The 15266-nt window shown below is 45.8% G+C and overlaps 2 protein-coding genes across 9 annotated transcripts in view; one reads left to right on the top strand and one right to left on the bottom strand.

Moving 5' to 3' along the window:
* PKP4 (plakophilin 4) overlaps positions 1-1220 on the bottom strand; it is a 242935-nt gene extending 241715 nt beyond the window's left edge. For 4 of the 7 annotated variants that reach the window (XM_074967389.1, XM_074967386.1, XM_074967387.1 and 1 more), the window contains exon 1: positions 1081-1220. The gene's annotated coding sequence lies outside the window, so the exon portion shown is untranslated. The remainder of the gene's footprint in view (positions 1-1080) is intronic. The other 3 variants (XM_074967391.1, XM_074967393.1, XM_074967392.1) reach the window with 1 other exon arrangement.
* Positions 1221-1547: 327 nt separating this feature from the next.
* The window catches only part of CCDC148 (coiled-coil domain containing 148), a 151580-nt gene continuing 137861 nt past the window's right edge, over positions 1548-15266 (top strand). Inside the window, exon 1 of one of the 2 annotated variants that reach the window (XM_074966824.1) lies at positions 1548-1701. The gene's annotated coding sequence lies outside the window, so the exon portion shown is untranslated. The remainder of the gene's footprint in view (positions 1702-15266) is intronic. The other variant, XM_074966825.1, reaches the window with a different exon arrangement.

The raw sequence follows: 15266 nt of genomic DNA, 5'->3' as shown, positions 1-15266 counted from the left end.
AGAATCTAATCTGAACCTGTGCAATGCCATGCCGAAGGCATTAAGGCAAGCAGCCACCGCTCCTGCCCTCTCTGCAGCATGGAAACAGAGAGGTTCGCTAGCTCCCGGGTAGATGCTCTAGTGACCTTTGACTATTGGAGGAGAGCTGGGCAAGGAGCGATCTGTTGCAGCGGGCTGTGTGCGCGCTTCCCCTGGCGCATTCCTCGCATTCCAGCACAATCTAAAGCCCCAGGAACAAACAGCGTGTGTCCCCCTCGCCTCCGCCCGCCCCACACACAGTACGAGCCGCACACCTGCCTTCTCATCCGCCCTGCGCTCCGCTCCGCAAGCGCCCTGTTTGTCGCACTCCTGGAACATGCCGGCAAAAGCAGGCAGCCTTCTGCCCCCTCCCCACGGGGCTCCGTGACCGCAGAGGGGCAGTTCCGTGGGCCTGCCACCTAGACTCCTAGCGCGGGGAAGGCGTTAGAGGAGACGGTGGCTGCGTTCATACAGCCTAAGCCCAAGCAAAGCCAATTTTACAGGGAAACGGAAGGCTGAAAGGAAACACGAGCTTGGGAGGGCCGGGGGGAGAAGAGGTCTGGGCGATAGAGGTTAAGAATGGAGACGGCGTTAGGGGGAGAGTTTTGGGAAAGGAGTCAGGCCAAAGGCGGGGTGTTTTGGGGGCGATCAGACGAAGAGCCAGGCCTGGGGGGGGAGAAGATTTGGGGGGCTATGGGTAAGGCTGGGGGAGGGAAGCGAGACTAGTGCGGGAAGAGACAGGCTAAGGGGGGAAAGGATGGGGGGGATATGGAAAAGAGACAGACCAAAAAGGGGGAGGCTGGGGGTGGCCAAGTGGGGGCATGGGTTGTTAGGGGTGTAAAGACAGAGACCTCGAGGGGAAGGGATCTGGGGGTGAAGGGAGAGACAGGGAGCCACGACCCCCTCAGGGAGACTCAACCTGTCTCCTCGGCTCCCTACAGCTGGTTATGCTCCCTCCTGGCTCAGCCTCCCCTCTGATCCGGAGCCAGGTCCCCGCCCCAGGGTACCCCCCACCCTAGAGTGGCCCCCCGAGGCCTCCCATGTCCCCGGAGCCTCACTCACCGCGCAGATGACACCGCTGGCAAGGGCTGGAGGCGCGGAGGGGCCCCAGCTGTAGCCTCCCCGCTGGGCCGGGCCCTACCCCGGGGTCTCCATGGTGGTGCCGCCGCCACCGCCGAGTCCCGACCCCCTTTCAGCCTAGTCTCCCTAGTCCCTCCTCCCACCACGGACGTCAGCACACGGGCCTGCCTTGTGCTGCAATGTTATTGGAAGATCCCTGCTCAGGGCCGCACCCTATTGGTCACTGCCTCATATTAAACCACCCAATGAGCCGGCTACTTGAGGTTTCTATGGTTACCGATGCTGTGATGGGGCTGAGTGGAAGGACTTGGACTCGGAGCTGCAGTTCCTTGAGGCTCGGGTGTGTGCGACGGAAGGGGGGCGGGAAGCGGGAGTCACTAGGTCACTGGGGGAGAGGGAAGGCCCCGGGCGGAGAAAGGTCACTGGGCGGGAGGAGGGGAGTCGGTGGGACGGGGAGGGTAACTGGGTAAGGTAAGGTCCTTTTCCACGCTCTGGAGGCTTTTCAAGCAGAAGCACCTGCACTGCTAGGGATTTACACGGGAGCCAGCACGCTGCAGTCCTGCCCTGGCTTGGTGATTCAGACTCGCCTGTCCCGCTGGAAAGGTGAGGCGCGAGGAAAGGAAACGCATTGACAACATGGTGCAAAATCCCCAAAGCTCCCACCCTAGTAGTGAAGTTTGCCCCAGACCATTTCTGCTAGTAAGTAGGGGTGGGTGGGGGGGTCTCCTAAGATACCATCTAAAAATCCATCCTCCTCCTTCTGGTAACTGTGAATCCCAGCCTTGATTTCAACTCTAACTCCCCCCCTCTCTTCCCCTCCCTCCCCCATTAGACTTGGCTCCAGGTGAGCAGCTGCTGTTCCTGTATGTTGTATAAGTGGGCCTGGTGAGAGAATGGCTGTCCATAGCTATAGATATATTGGAATGGGCCATATATTTAGCTATGAGCAAGAGCAAATGTAATAGGAGTTAAGAATACTTCCTACCTGGAAGACAGGGAGATGCAGCAACTAGTCACAAAATGGCTACTTTAGAACTACAGCTGCTTGACTCTTCCAAATTTAAAGGGGCAGCCTGAGAAAAGTATGCTGGGAAAAATGCTCCTATTAAAGGGCAACCCTTTAGTAGAGTCAGCCAAGGCCAGCAAGTTACTAAGGAAATGGTGCCTGCTAAAGAAATAATATCTGCAGCATGCATCACTGCAGTCTTATGGGTACTAAACAGACCATACATAGCATTATCTGACTACTAAGTTTTTTGTTGTGTTACTGTCCTGCCTATGTGAGGTGAATGTAAAGATTCTTCTGTGAGCTCAAACTTTTGTGATGAGTTATTGCTTGTCTATGAAATCAGCTAGACTTCAGTTTCTGTGTTATTTATATAATATATACGTAAACCAGCTTTCAACCTATGTTTTGCTCTATGATAACTTTAATCTTGGTCTATTAATTGTGGTGCTGATAATGTGGGAAGCTAAATCATGTGATAAAATGCATTTATCATAGATCTTTAAGCATGTTGCCTGCTCCCTGTCTTCTGATCTTATATAAAACAGGTGACTTTAAAAATATTAGGAGTGAATCTGGCACTCTTGGAAAGTATTAACAAGACCTTGCTGGAGACTGAAGTTCTCTCTTCCCCCAGACCAGCTACAGTAGGGGTGGGCAACCTTTGTGGCCCGAGGGCTACATCTGGGTATGGAAACTGTATGGTGGGCCATGAAGGCTCATGAAATTTGGGGTTGGGGTGAGGGCTCCAGCTGGGGGGTGCAGGCTGTGGAGTGGGGCCAGAAACTAGGTATTCAGGGTGCAGGAGGGGGCTCTGGGCTGGGAAGGCAGGTTGGGGACTTGAACTGGGAGTGCGGGCTCTGGGGTGGGGCTGGGGATAAGGTGTTGGGGTGCAGCAGGGTGCTCTGTGCTGGGACAGAGGGGGATCAGGGTTGGGGCATGGGAGGGGTTTAGGGGTGCAGGCTCTAGGTGGCACTTACCTCAAGCAGCTCCTGGAAGCAGTGGCATGTTGCCCCTCTGGCTCCTATGCAGAGGCGCGGCCAGGCAGCTCTGCATACTGCCCCATCCACAGGCGCTGCCCCTGCAGCTCCTATTGGCCATGTTTCCTGGCCAATGGGAGCTGCGGAGGTGGCACTTGAGGTGGGGGCAACATGTGGAGCCCCCTGGCTGCCCCTACGCTTAGGACCTGGAGTAGGGACATGCCTCTGCTTCCAAGAGCTGTGCGGAGCCATGGCACACATGAAGTAGGGCAAGCCCCAGACCCTGCTCCCCAACGGGAGCTCGAGGGCTGGATTAAAACGTCTGAAGGGCCAGATGTGGCCCCTGGGCTGTAGTTTGCCCATGCCTGAGCTACAATATGGGAAATGACAGTACAAGCTTCCCTACAATGTACCACAACTCTGACCTGAGGGGATCACCTCTAGGTGTAGGAGGGGTATTCAGTCTCCAGTTCTACTTATTCTTTGACCACTTTGCTTATACGGTTGGTAAGGCTTTCAACTGTGACTTTGTGTTGGATACTTAGCAGTGACTAGTTGTAAAATGAGTTGGTGGTTTCATTTCACATGAATTACTAAGCAATCCTCAGGTAATCGGTTCTGTCACACACTAGTAACATGGGCCAAATTAAAACCTGTGACCTTCAGGTGAATGCTCCTTGGGCTTGATTCTGAACTCAAGGACACTGGTTTTATACTGGTATAACTTCATTTGGAACTGTTTCTGATTTTCACCAGTGTAAGTGAGATCAGAACAAGTCAATCTCATTTACTGGTCATGTAAGTCAGCCAGTGCTCTAAATAGGTGGTTTCTCAATATTTATTAAAGGACAATCCCTCCCATCAGTTACAGTAGGGAAAAATGGGGTCCAAATACAAGTTCAATATGCAACTTTTAGTGTAATAGTAATTACTATAATTCTCAATCTCTTCTCTATATGCAGTGAATTCACAATGATTGGGGGGTTAGTTCTGTGTTGTGCCGCTCAAGAGGCACAGCACAGAACTAACCCCCCAAAGAGAATGGCTTTTATGCCTCTTTGCCTCCTTTCAATTCTGAGTGACTCCAAGGACAGCTGCAACACCTAATATAAACTGGTTGTGGGGCAGCTGAAAATTCTTGAAGTCCCATGCTTTATGGGCCATCCCAGCATATCACTTGTGCTGGGGCTTCCAAGGGGGGGAAGCACGGTCTTGCTTACAGTGACTCTACACTGTACCTGCAGTGAGCTAGTTTCCACCCAGCCTATTTCAAGAACAGGGGATTGAGTCTGTCCAAGCTGGTTTTGGTAGTAACGGGAAGATGGAAAATGGCAAATTATTTGAGATCCTGCCAGATTTGAAAGCATGTTAAAGATCATTTTCTTTATCAGTGAAGCACAGTAATTTCAGACCTGTTCTTAGCCACAGATTCATACAAAGTAAGGGTAGAAGGGACCATTAGATCATCGACTTTGACCTTCTGTACATCACAAGTCATTAAATTTCACTAGTTACCTCTGTATTGACCCCAATAACTTGTGTTTGCTAAAGCATATCTTCCCAAAAGGTATCCAGTGTTGATCTGAAAACATCAAGAGGAAGAGAATCTACATTTCCCTTGGTAGTCTCTTCCAGTGGTTAATCACATTTGCTGTCAAATTTGTTCATAATTTCTAATTTGAATTTGTCTGGCTTCATCTTCCTTTGGTTTTTGTTATGCCTTTCCCAGGATTTGACTTGGGTGTAAAAGTATGGAGCCCCGCAGGAGCCCCAAACCCTCTCCCTCCCCCCCCCCCCGAGGCATCCAGGGCCAGCTGCAGCTGCGCCTCCTCTCCCCAGATGCCAAGCCACCCAGAGAAATGCGTGCGTTTCTCTTCTCCAGAAGACACTTTTGCTATGCCCCATGCAGGTTCTGGGGCAGCTGATGAGGCAGTAGCACAGGGGTTCTCAAACTGGGGGTCAGGAGCCCTCAGGGGCTTGCAACGTTATTACATGGGGGGGTTGCGAGTGTCAACCTCCACCCCAACCCCGCTTTGCCTCCAGCATTTATAATGGTGTTAAAAACAGTAAAAAGTGTTTTTAATTTATAAGGGGGGGGGGTGGGGTCGCACTCAGAGGCTTGCTATGTGAAAGGGGTCACCAGTAAAAAAGTGTGAGAACCACTGTGTAGCACATACTGCCTCCTCATTCACCCTGGAACCTGCATGGGGCATAATCAATCAGAAACTTCCCCCCCAAAATCCTACAACCAGGCTGAGCCTCTTCTGGCCTATTATACCTACCACCCATATGTAAAAGCATGATATACTTGCTTAATCTCAATGTCATTAACAGAGGACTCTGTCTCCAGTGCATTCACTAGTAAGTCCTAGAAGAATTTGATGTCATTTATTCCTTCTGAAGTCTGGGATTCCTATGGCTCTTAAATCTGGTCTCTTAAAAGTATTCTCTGGGTCTTCCAGTCTTTTGGATGAGCAGTTTAGTTCATTGATATCTGGTGACTGCTTTATTGGTGCTGTTATCCTCCTACCTTTCCAGTCATTAATGAGTTTCTGCTTAATTTCTCCTGTCCAAATTAGTCTAGCTTTTTCATAGAGGTTCTCAATACTTTCAAAATTCTACCATGCCTAGCTTTAATTTTGAGCTAATACTCTTATATTTGGGATCCTCTTACCTGGATGAGTGCAGAGGAGCACCTTTGGCTATTGGTAGAGTAGTGGGAACTGCAGAAGCAGAGGGCCTAATCTGTGAAATGTTGGATTATGGAGATAAACATCTGTGACCCTCAAACTGTACTGTACTTTTCTGGATTTTTTTAATCTTTACCTATTTTATCAGTAATCTCATTCAGATGCTGAGGTTACAGGACTTTGATTAGTTGGAGGAGAGAGTGTGAACCTCATGGAAAGAAAGCTGACCAAATGAGCATCTGCAAGATAAATCATTTAGATGTGTATGATTAAGTAGAAATGTTTTGATATCAAAATAGTTATTAAAAGTCTATTAGTTGATGTTTGTTTGAATTGCTCAGTGTCACGATCCCAATAGTGATACAATCGACTTGAGTTCATTTGTTTTCTGCAATCCCATTGGTTAAAATATAGTCAATTTCTCATACACTTAATAAAAGGCCTGTTTCTCAGTTCTAATGTCCTAGCAGTAAGGTGACATTGTTACTTGTCAGTCAGATCATTTTTTACTATAAAGAACACAGCTTTCATTCAAAAAAGCAGCATGACTTAATAGTATGCTTTAATACAGGTATAACTTTGTTTGTTTACCATATTACTCTTTAACTATGATAGTTGGGGGGGGGGGGGGGAGGAATGGTCTGGATACTGTCAAATAATTACGTTCACCTTTTTAATTAGTTTTTTCTTCTCCATTGCTTTGTTAAAGCATCAGTTTTGAGCATTTGGCTTTTGATCCTACAAGGTGCTGAGCATAGTTACTCAACACACGGTAGGATGCTGTTTATTACTGCAGCCAACTAAGCAGGGTTGTTCAGTACCCAAAGTGGGTATTCCAGTGAGAAGATCTGAGGCAGAATTAAGAGCCAAGTATGATCCTAAATGAGGAAAGAGGGTAATTAGCAACTATCTTGGCCTAAAGTTATTCCCAGTTCCATCCTTATAATAACTTTAAGAAAATACACTCAGCAGCAGGATATAATCAATTTTGGAGAGCACAGGCAGCAGTAACTCTTCATAGGCAAAGTTGTGCTAGGGTCCATTGCAGTGCCTCCCAATATGTCCACAAACCTACCTATCTGCTTGTTAAGATCTAGTTTTATATTGTGGTGTACAAATTTAAGCTATAGTGAGTAAATTACCAAATGCCAAAATTCTTCCCATTAGGCCAGGGATACAGAAGTCCAAGCTATGAGCCTTAACATGGAAGCTGCAAAAAGAAAATTGGATTCTAGCTATAAGTTTTCTTATTTACCACTCCTGGAAACCTAACCTCAGCCATAAAAATTATGTAACTAACAGTGTGGTAGCAGAGAGGACTATGCATTCATTCAGTTAGGTGTTCCATTTTGTTGTCACCAAATGCTGCTATGTACACAAATCAACAAAAATGTGTTCATCAGGAATAACTAAACTTATTACAGCATAAAACAATCGTAGGACTAGAAGGGACCTCAAGGGGTTGACCGGAAGGGACCTCAAGAGGTCTTCTAGTCCAGTCCCCTGCACTCAAGGCAGGACTGATTATATCTAGACCATCCCTGACAGGTGTTTGTCTAACCTGCTCTTCTTAATCTCCAATGATGGCGATTCCACAACCTCCTGAGGCAATTTGTTCCAGTGCTTAACTACCCTGACAGGAAGTTTTTCCTAATGTTCAACCTAAACTGCCTTTACTGCAATTTAAACCCACTGCTTCTTGTTCCATCCTCTGAGGTTAAGGAGAACCTTTTTTTTTTTCTTCTTCCTCCTTGTAACAACCTTTATGTACTTGATAACTGTTACGTCCCCTTTCACAGTCTTCTCTTCTCCAGACTAAACTGGACACAATACTCCAGTTGAGGCCTAATCAGTGTGGAGCAGAGTGGAAGAATTACTACTTGTGTTTGCTTACAACACTCCTGATAATTCATCCCAGAACGATGTTTGCGGGGTGCGTGGGTTTTTTATAGTTATTTAGCAACAGTCTTATGCTGACTCATAGTTAGCTTGTGATCCACTATAACTGCCAGATCTTTCTGCAGTACTCCTTCCTAGGTTAAAAGAAAAGGAGTACTTGTGGCACCTTAGAGACTAACAAATTTATTTGAGCATAAGCTTTCATGAGCTACAGCTCATATTTCTCATTTGTATGTGTGCAACTTTGGAGGATGGATCCCTCAAGTATAGTAACCAACTTCCCAAGTGGAGTACTATGCACTTTTCCTTATTGAATTTCATCCTATATACTTTCATTCTTGGTGCAGTACCCTTTAGGTAGGATCCAGTGACGCTTTGCTTCACAAGAGTGATTTAACTAACGTGCTCAGAAGTGGCAATTTTCAGATGGAACTGCTGAATAACTCATTCTGGGCTGCTTTAATTGTTCTATATCAAAAGGTACTATTGAATGTGTTTTTAGACTCCACTGGCTTTACAGGTGGTGCCAATGCACCCGTCTCAGATGTTTTATCAATGTTACATAAACTACACCAAGTATTCTGATGTGGCAAATGGCTTTAATTAAAAAAAAAAAAGCCATGTGACTTTAGGATTGTTTAAGTTTTTCTCAATGGCAGTGTTAACATGGACTTACCTAAAATGTTTATGAAAATTGCTTGTTTATTTTTATTTGTTAATAAAAGATTATTTGTAAAATATACATCATTATATAAACTAATGGATGTTTTGATAGCTATTTTAAAAATATTGCAGTTAAATTACTGCAGGTTAACTGCTTTATCATGTAAATCAATTGCTTCATGCAGGTAAATATTAATAAATATACTAATCTCTTTTTGGCATTCTCCTAGGTTTTTAATACTGAGAAACAGTTTTGATAGCAAATTCTATGTCTGATCCAAAGTCCTTTGGAGTCAATGGGAGTTTTATATTCTGGCCCTGTGAGCAGGGTTAGTTGGTGTGGTGGTAAAAACACCTGAGCCCTGGCTATACTAATGCTTCCACTACTCCTATTGCCAGTGGTGAATTACAGGACCAGTTTTGCTACCATAGACAATGCAGTTCTGCAAAGCTGAGCAAGGTGACTTAACTAAATCCTGATCCTATGAGATGTAGTAAAATTGTGCTCAACATCGTGCTTAATGTTCCTTCGCCTGCTTGAAAAGATCAAGCTACTTAAGCACCCCTGCAGTATAATGCCAGTGGTCCTCTTTCAAACTGTATGTAACCTCATTCTAGGCTACTTCTGTGCTCTTCTTTCCTCCTTACTCAAAGCTTCTGCATATTAGCTTCCTTGTTATCCTTCTCTCTCTCATCTTGATGCTTTCTTCCATGCTGCTTTTATACCTGGAACTCTCTCCTTCTCCTGGTGTACCAAGCAATCACCCTTTCATGCAAATCCCTACTGAAAACCCACTTCTGTGAAGCTCTTTAATGCTAATCCACCATATAACACTTTTTTTAATAACAGCACTATAACTGTAGAAATCCAATTCCTGGTAATCTATTTCATTACATGTATCTAAAGTATTGTTTGGTCTATCTAGACTAGAGTATTTGGGGAGGGAACTGTCTCTTCCATTATGTTCAGAATAACTCCAAGAATATACTTCATCTGTACTTTATCTTGGACAGTGCTGAGCACTCTGATGCCTACACAGCAAAACACTAACTTGTGGCTACATGCACTTAAAGTTAAGCATGGGAGTTAGTGCTTTGCTAGATTGGAGCTGAAGCGATCAGGACTTTGGAGGATGGATCCCTCAATTTAGACAAACCTTAAATATACAGACAGGACAAATATAGTAACCATATTTAAAAAGGGGAGTGAAGAGGACCCGAGTAATTCAGCCTAACTTTGATACCTAGAAAGATACCAGAATAATTATTAAACTCAGTTTGTAATCATCTGAAGGATAATAGGGCTATAAGGAATAGCCAATGTGAATTTCTCAAGAAAAAAGCATGTCACACCCACAGCGCTGACTTTCCAAAGTACTGGGGGTGCTCGACCCCCAGGTCCCGTCCCACTCCACTTTTCCAACAGCACCCCTGGAGTTGCCACTTATAGTTACACCAGTCTGATTTCCCTTTTTGTCAGGGTTACTGGCCTAGTGGATAGGGAGAAAGCAGTAGATATGAAAGAGCTGGGGGATTTTATTTTTATTTTATTTTATTTATTTATTTTGGTAAGGCTTTTGACAAGGTTCCACATGACCTTCTCAAAAGCAAACTAGGGAAATGTGGCCTAGATGTTGAAAGACTGTACTCAAAGATTAGTTGTCAGTGGTTGCTGTAAACTGGGAGGGCATATCTAGTTGGTTTCTGGGTCTGCTATTAGTCAATATTTTCATTTAATGACTTGGATAATGGAGGTGGAGAGTAGTTTATAAAATGTGGGGATTACACCAAGCTGAGAGGGGTTGCTAGCACTTTGGAGGACAGGACTAGAATTCAAAAGGACCTTGACAAACTGGAGAATTGATCTGAATTCAACAAGATGAAATTCAGTGAAGACTAGTGTGAAGTATTACATTTAAGAAGGAATAATCAAATGTACACAGCGGTGGATTAAGATATATTGGGGGCCTGGGGCACAGAACACTGGGGGGGGGCCCACATCCCTCCCAGCCATGGGAGCCTGGGCCACTGTGGGGAGCCCTGGACACCCTGAGAGGCAGTGATGCAGGCCAGGGCAGCTCTCAGGCACCCCAGCTGCCTGCCCAAGGCAGGTGCAGGGTCTGGGGCTCCCCACAGCTGCCTGGGCTCCCTGGGGCAGCTCTTACTACAGCCTAGGGCACCGGTCCCCAAACTGGGTGCACTGCCCTGGGGGGGCATGGAGGAACATTCAGTGGTGCGCAGAAGGGCCTAGCCCTACTCCCAGCTCTGCTCTGCTCTGCCCCCAGCCTGAGCTGTGGCTCTGCTCTTGGCCACACCCCCACTCAGTTCTTGACTGCAGGCCCTATCTCTGGGGACAGAGGGGGCATGGACTGAGTAGGGGGGAGGGCATGACTGGAAAAGTTTGGGGACCCCTGGCCTAGGGTAACCATACATCCTGTTTTGGCCCCAAGTGTCCTGACCCTTTTTGGCAAAACTGGGCATTTGTCCCATTTGCTCTTTCCAACTGATCACCAGTTGGAAAGAGCAAACAGGACAAATGCCCAGTTTTGCCAAAAAGGAGCTATCGGGGTGAGTGGTGGGCCTCGGGCCAGCCCTGGGAAGGGGGGCTTTGGCAAGTGGCTCATGCCAGCCTCATGCTGGCAAGGGGGAAAGGGAGAAGGGGCTTGGATGAGCTCCATGCTGCAGGGGGCAAGGGATAGGGGAGAGAGAGGGGCTTGCTCCAATGCCAGGTGGGGGACCCTCAGTTGAGTGCCATGCCAGGTGGGGGGGCCCTTGGTCCAGCATGGGGCGGGTGGGGGGGAGGACCGTGACCCAGCTCAGTGTGGGGCTTGGGCAAGCAGAGCTCAGCCAGCTCTGCCTGAGGAGGGGGAATATTGCTCACCACCCTTCCACAGGGTTCCGGTTGGGGTGGAGGCAGGGCCTCTGGGGGGGGGAGGGGGGGAGAGGGAGACGGGTAGCAGAGGGTGGGGCTAGAGTTCCATCTGCTCCTGTGTGGCCCCCAAATTGGCTGGGGCCCCTGGGCATGGGCCCTGTCACCACATTCAGTAATCCACCACTGAATGCACAAATACTGTACAAAATGGGAAATTCACTGATGAGGTAGTAGTACTACTGAAAAGGATCTGGGGGGTTATTGTGGATCACAAGCTGAATGTGAGCCAGCAATGTGGTACAGTTAAGAGAAAAAGGCTAATATTATTCTGTGGTGTATTTATTAACAGGGGAGTCCTATAAGACATGGGAGGTAAATATTCTGCTGTACTTGGTGTGACAGGTTCCCCCCAGGGTGCCACTTGGAACTGGGATATCACTGAGCCCTCTGACCCATCAGCCTGGGCTCCATGCTGTGATAAGTTGCCAGGCTCTCCAAGCTTGCTGTTTCACCTGCTCACACACAGATAGGGACACACCCAGTTGCAGCTTCATACACAGATGCTGAGATCAGCTCTGCATGGGAAGGCTCAGCTAAGGCACATCCCAGTTGATAAGACACACGCTCCCCTCTAAAGTATAAACACAATTATGCCATCTTGTGCTGCACAGGGAACTCTACAGCATAAGCTCATAAAATTCATCCCCTCCCTCAGTGTGGAGAGAGATGCAACAGTGTTTTGCTGCAAATTATAATTTCTGCACTAGTTTTAGACCAAACAAGTTTATTAACTAAAAAAGATATTTTAAGTGATTGCAAACAGATCAAAGCAGATTATCTTAGTAAATAAACGAAACTGCAAACTGAGCTTAACCTACTAGATAGGATATGAAATAAGCCAATTCTCACCCTGAGTGGTAAACAGGCTTGCAGATTCTTAAGGCACAAGTTGCCTTGGCTTTCCCAAGCTAAAAAGCCCTCTAGCCTGGGACCATAACTTCCAATAGTTCAGTCCTTGCCTCTCAGGTGTTGCCAGGTGTGTTGTAGGGAGAGTGAGGTCCCATCATGATGTCATAGTCCCCTTTTTATATCTACTTCCCACTTGCTGGAAAGCTCTTTTGTTGTGACCTGAGTCAAACAGTTCCCATTGTGTAGTGCTGTATCTGAGAGGTTTCTGTTGTACACAGTTCCTGGGGTAATCCTTGTGCTTGTGTGCATTTCCTCAGTAAGCTATTTACGTATTTGGCCTTTTTACTGTTATACCTGAAAGGCTGCTTGTGAGTGTATTCAACCTCACATCATGTTTCAGTAACACATACGTAGCCTAACTTCACATACGACGATAGCACATACAATCCAACTAGATATTACTGTCTAGAAGATTGATACCTCACAAGGCATACTTTGTACAAAACATATCTTAATTATATGACCGTGATTAAATATTGGGGTGTCACACTTGGTACTGCTGCAGCCTTAGTGTAGTATTTTTTCATTATATGTGCCACACTTTAGGTAAGATGTGGATAAATTGGAGAAAGACCAGAGGAGAGCAGAAGAATGATAAAAGGTTTAAAAAACATGATCTATGAGTGAAGACTTTGAGCATGTTTAATCTTGAGAAAAGAAAACTTGGGGGATCTGAGAAGAGTCTTCAAATATGTTAAGAACTGCTATAAAGAGGAGTGTGTTCAGTTGTTCTCCCTGTCCATTGAAGATAGGATTAGCAGTCCTCTTAATATGCAGCAAGGGAGATTTAGGTTAGCTATTAGGAAAAACTTTCTAACTACAAGGATGTTCAGCACTAGAATTAGGTAGCCTAGTGAGGTTTAAGTACAGCCTAGAAAGACCAATACCTATCAGGGATGTGGACTAGGTATGCTTGGTCTTGCCTCAGCATGGGAAGGCTGCACTAAAATAACTAGAGGACATCTTCAGGTCCCTTCCAGCCCTACATTTCTGTGAGTCTGTTTTTTCCTTCCCAATTTTGGCCTTTTCTATTTGACTAATATTTTGTTCTGAGTTACTTTACTAGCTTACAAAAAGAAAAGGAGTACTAGTGGCACCTTAGAGACTAACCAATTTATTTGAGCATAAGCTTTCATGAGCTACAGCTCACTTCCATGGATGCATTCAGTGGAAAATACAGTGAGTAGATTTATATACACACAGAAAATGAAAAAATGGGCGTTATCATACACACTGTAAGGAGAATGATCACTTAAGATGAGCTATTACCAGCAGGAGAGTGGGGGGGAGGAGGGGGGAAGAAAACCTTTTGTAGTGATCATCAAGGTGGGCCATTTCCAGCAGTTAACAGGAACGTCTGAGGAACAGGGGGGCGGGGGGGAAATAAACATGGGGAAATAGTTTTACTTTGAGTAATCACACATCCACTCCCAGTCTCTGTTCAAGCCTAAGTTAATTGTATCCAGTTTGCAAATTAATTCCAATTCAGCAGTCTCTCGTTGGAGTCTGTTTTTGAAGGTTTTTTGTTGTAATATTGCGACCTTTAGGTCTGAAATCGAATGACCAGAGAGATTGAAGTGTTCTCCGACTGGTTTATGAATGTTATAATTCTTGACATCTGATTTGTGTCCATTTATTCTTTTACGTAGAGACTGTCCAGTTTGACCAATGTACATGGCAGAGGGGCATTGCTGGCACATGACGGCATATATCACATTGGTAGATGTGCAGGTGAACGAGCCTCTGATAGTGTGGCTGATGTGATTCAGCCCTATGATGGTGTCCCCTGAATAGATATGTGGACACAGTTGGCAACAGGCTTTGTTGCAAGGATAGGTTCCTCGGTTAGTGGTTGCTGGTAAGTATCTGCTTCAGGTTGGGGAGCTCTCTGTAAGCAAGGACTGGCCTGTCTCCCAAGATCTGTGAGAGTGATGGGTCGTCCTTCAGGATAGGTTGTGGATCCTTGATGATGTGTTGGAGAGGTTTTAGTTGGGGGCTGAAGGTGACGGCTAGTGGCGTTCTGTTATTTTCTTTGTTAGGCCTGTCCTGTAGTAGGTGACTTCTGAGTACTCTTCTGGCTCTGTCAATCTGTTTCTTCACTTCAGCAGGTGGATATTGTAGTTGTAAGAAGGCTTGATAGAGATCTTGTAGGTGTTTGTCTCTGTCTGAGGGGTTGGAGCAAATGCAGTTGTATCGTAGAGCTTGGCTGTAGACAATGGACCGTGTGGTGTGGTCTGGGTGAAAGCTGGAGGCATGTAGGTAGGAATAGCGGTCAGTAGGTTTCTGGTATAGGGTGGTGGTTATGTGACCATTGCTTATTAGCACCGTAGTGTCCAGGAAGTGGATCTCTTGTGTGGACTGGACCAGGCTGAGGTTGATGGTAGGATGGAAATTGTTGAAATCACCCCCACCCTACCCACTCTCCTGCTGGTAAAAGCTCATCTTAAGTGATCACTCTCCTTACAGTGTGTATGATAACACCCATTTTTTTCATGTTCTGTATGTATATAAATCTCCTCACTGTGTTTTCCACTGAATGCATCCGATGAAGTAAGCTGTAGCTCACAAAAGCTTATGCTCAAATAAATTGGTTAGTCTCCTAAGGTGCCACTAGTACTCCTTTTTCTTTTTGCGAATACAGACTAACATGCTACTCTGAAACCTGTCGTTTTACTGTCATTTTGTCGTTGTTTTGTATGTTTTTCATACACATTAAACTTACTGTGCTTTGTGTCAGTCAGAGCTCTGGGAAGATGCCTACTACTACAAAGAGGACAAAACACTTCTTTTTTTGTTGGTCAGACAAAATGATGGTTTTATTTCTTCTTAACAGAAAGGTAGATATATTAATCTAAATATTTGGAAACTGGAAGATTTCCTCTTTTTTGAATTTAATAGATACAAGGCAGGTCAAGTTTTGGACCTTGACGATGTTTCATTAATGTTCTTAAAGTAGGAAATCCCAAGCAAATTTCAATTACTTGCTCTATGCTTATTTGCACTGTAACTTCAGTTCTTTGCTTTTATGGATTGAATGCTTTATAGTTCAAAACTGATCTAGTCGTCTCTGCCATCCCTTAAGAGGTATT

This window comes from Natator depressus, chromosome 11 (genome assembly GCF_965152275.1).
Source record: "Natator depressus isolate rNatDep1 chromosome 11, rNatDep2.hap1, whole genome shotgun sequence".
Lineage (NCBI taxonomy): Eukaryota > Metazoa > Chordata > Testudines > Cheloniidae > Natator > Natator depressus.
Note: the sequence above shows the minus strand (reverse complement) of the source record. Positions and strands in the feature narration are given on the sequence as shown.